Raw genomic sequence first — 3,621 nt, forward strand, 5'->3', positions numbered from 1 at the left:
CACTTATGAACTCACCAGCATTTTATGCTGATACTCTCTTTCAAAATAATTTGTATTCTTAGGGAACCAGTAGACAGGTACACCCATGCAGCTATTGAAGGACGGAGTGGATTCAAGACTCATCATTATTTTGATTATACATTTTTGGTGTCATTTAAACTTTACTAAAGAACACGCATGTATTTAACTATTCTATTAATGCAATGGATGTTGTTGCTTGTTTTACTATTATGCATTGTTATGATACTATACATGACGTCCTCCACTCCCAAATGTTCCGCCAATTCGGTTTGGGGGTGTAACAGATTGGTATCAGAGCATTGTTTATAGTGAACTGAGTATATCAACCCATAAAAGATATACAACTATAAATACAATGGGATTAAAACTCTCTGACCAAGAGATATGTTTTTAAAAATATGTACATGTATTTTACTAAAATTATACATACATGCATTCATACCAGGGTCAGTATCATACTAGAACAGAACAAAAGTACTATGATGGTTGAATAGTACAAGTAGGCTTGGGGATGTATGGTCAGTTCTGGGAATGACATAGCCTGATCAACTATGTCGGTCCGAGAAGTGATTAGCATATGCCCAAGAATGGTTGTGATGTTGCAACAAGTCTAAAAACTTACCAACTATCCACAAAGACTCAGTGAGAACATAAAACAAACTTAAAATACTATAGGAGTATTTTGTGCTACTATTAACTTCAGTGAAAACTAAAGAATCTTATTAGTAGGTCTATGAGTACGGAGTGTATACACTAAAGTTATATATAATTAAAGATTCTATAGACTTAGAATTTATGACTATCACTTTACTTCCTGTTCCTTGTTTGGTTGTGGACTTAGAGTTGGGTCAATTATTCGAAGGTATACCTTATCTCAGAAACTATATATAGTTGGTATGCACTACTTACTTATAGAAATAACTAATAAGGATCACTCCCCTATAAGTATCATTAGATTAGGATGCCTATTAACTATCTTTTATCCCTTTTCTCGCGTAGATTCCATGGCTGGTTTCCATCTTCCGGGACACCTGTACTTTCCCAATCAGAAGAATGCGGGATGGCTAGAGGATGAGCCTGAAGAAAACCATGATATTCTCCTAGACGATGACTTCGCAGAACAATTCCCTGAAGAGACCGACTCAGAGCCCGAAGTTGAGAATCTACCCCAAGTGGCCCCAATACCGAATCCTAACCCCTAGCTTGTATTCAAAGGCCCAACGCCTATGTGGGTCAGGTGTCTGGATAGGTGGAGCCACGAGCAAGGCCAACCCTGCCTGTAAAATGGGGATCATCGCTTCTACAATGTGAACGAGGGAGGCTCCGCAGACAAAGCTCTTCCAATCGTATTCCGTCGAGTGACTTGCAATGTTGAGTTAAGCGTGGTGGCCATTCAGTGAACTATGGAGCTTGAGGCAGAATCAGATGCCAACGCAAACCGCGTTCGCAATCTCGAAGTTGCTTATGTGAGGGCTATGAGAGACAACGAGACCTTGCAGTAAGAGCTAGATCCAACTCGAGCCGATGTCATCGAGAACCGAACCTGTCTGACTGTGTATGAAAGACACCTGCATGACGTAGAGCACCAGCTGGCTAACTTAAGTTTCCGTCCGAGGGGCGCCCGCCGCCTCTAAAAGATGTCCTATCGTCCTTCTTTTTTGGTTTAAGGAATAGATTTAGCTGATGCTCTATATAGCACTCTTTTATGTAAATATTCCTATCAAGCAAGTACTGTTTCCACTAAACTTTTATGCTGTCAATTTTTCCCCCTATTAGTACGTTGTAAGACCTGCTCCAATGTCGAATTGTGTGAACTCTATATAACTTCTATACCAACTGTTATGACAGATATAGTTTCCGTTAAGTGATTATCTTTATTTAAACTCTATTCTGACACTGTATTTCTCTTGATAGCCATAATGAAGTCTAATTATTATTTTATCTTTTATAGCTAAAAGATGCCGCCCCGCAAGCGTCCAAACAGAAACCCGCCTGTAAATCAAACTCCACCACCACCTCCTCTACAATTCGATGCGGTGATGTTCTAGGCTGCTGTGACCGTGGCTGTAACCATAGCCATGACGCAGGTGAATTTCGGTGGCGCCAGTGGAGCTGGAACGGGTACCAACTCTAATCATGGTGATAGCCAAACGCGTACACGGGAGTGTACCTATAAAGACTTCATCAACTACAAACCGGTATTCTTCAACGGAACCAGAGGAATCATTGCGCTGTCTCAGTGGTTCGAAAGAACGGAGTCGATCTTTGAGATCTGCTCCTGCCATGTAGGAAGCAAAGTAAAGTTTGCTACCTACACATTCTCCGAAAGGACCTTGATATGGTGGAATGGCCATGTCAATTCACTCACCTTGGTAGTGGCTAACACAATGGGCTGGGAGACGCTGAAGGACTTGATGACAAATGAGTACTGCCTGAGGGGCGAAGTTCAAAAACTCGAGGAAGAAATTTGGAGCCTTAAGATGAAAGGTTCCAATATAGTAGCCTATACAACCAGATTTAGCGATCTGGTGACTCTATGTCCAAATATGGTCCCCACCGAAAGCAGGAAGATCGAGAGATACATCTGGGGTTTGGTGCCCCCATATCAGGGAAACATCCTGGCATCAAACCCTACAACCTTTGATAGTGCCAAGCAACTGGCCTAAAGGCTTATCGATCACGGGGTCCCTCCTCTGACAACAACTACAACTGTTGTCTCAGCACCAGCCAGAGCAATCGACAACAAGAGGAAGTGTTGGGACAAAAAGAAAGGCAAACCAGCTCAACCTTCTTCCAAGAACCAACAGGTTGTGGTTGTTTGTGCTGCAACGACCCCTGTTGCCCCTATACCAGCAAAGCAATATGCGGGGATTTTACCCAAGTGAACCAAGTGCAATTTCCACCACAACGGCCTCTGCTGGGAAATGCACTGCACCAACTGCGACAGGAAGGGCCATACTATCTGGTTTTGCAAAGCACCGCCAAGACCAATCACCCAGGTCCTTGGTACAGGAGTAAGCCAGGCATGCTATGGGGGCGGCGAGACGGGGCATTTCAAAAGAAATTACCATAAGGCTGGGAATGCAGGTGGAGCAGGAAGACTACTTGCTACTGGTTACAATGAAGTCGTGGCAGACCCTACGGTGGTCACGGGTATGTTTTCCCTCGATAACTCATATTCATGTATTCTATTTGATAGTGGAGCGGAAAGGAGCTTCATGAACCAAAAATTTAAGCAATTACTTAATCAAGCACCGCAAGCACTAAAAGAAACCTTCGTCGTAGAAATGGCTAAAGGAAAGACCAAGAGTTCTAACGCGGTTTACCTAGGTTGTACCCTTATGCTAGATAACTATTCGTTTCTGATTGAACTCGTGCCTGTGTCAATCAAGAGTTTCGACGTCATTGTGGGCATGGACTGGTGGAGTCTCCATCGTCTCGATATCATGTGTTTTGAAAAAGCGGTTTGTCTAAATCTACCGAGTAGCGAAACCTTATTGATCTACGGCGAAAAACCAAGTGCGAACCTTCGTATCATCTCGAGCATGCAAGCCCAGAAGTACTTACGAAAGGAATATCATGCATTCCTTGCTTGTATAG

This window comes from Lactuca serriola, chromosome 2 (genome assembly GCF_051521515.1).
Source record: "Lactuca serriola cultivar US96UC23 chromosome 2, Lser_US96UC23_V15, whole genome shotgun sequence".
Lineage (NCBI taxonomy): Eukaryota > Viridiplantae > Streptophyta > Magnoliopsida > Asterales > Asteraceae > Lactuca > Lactuca serriola.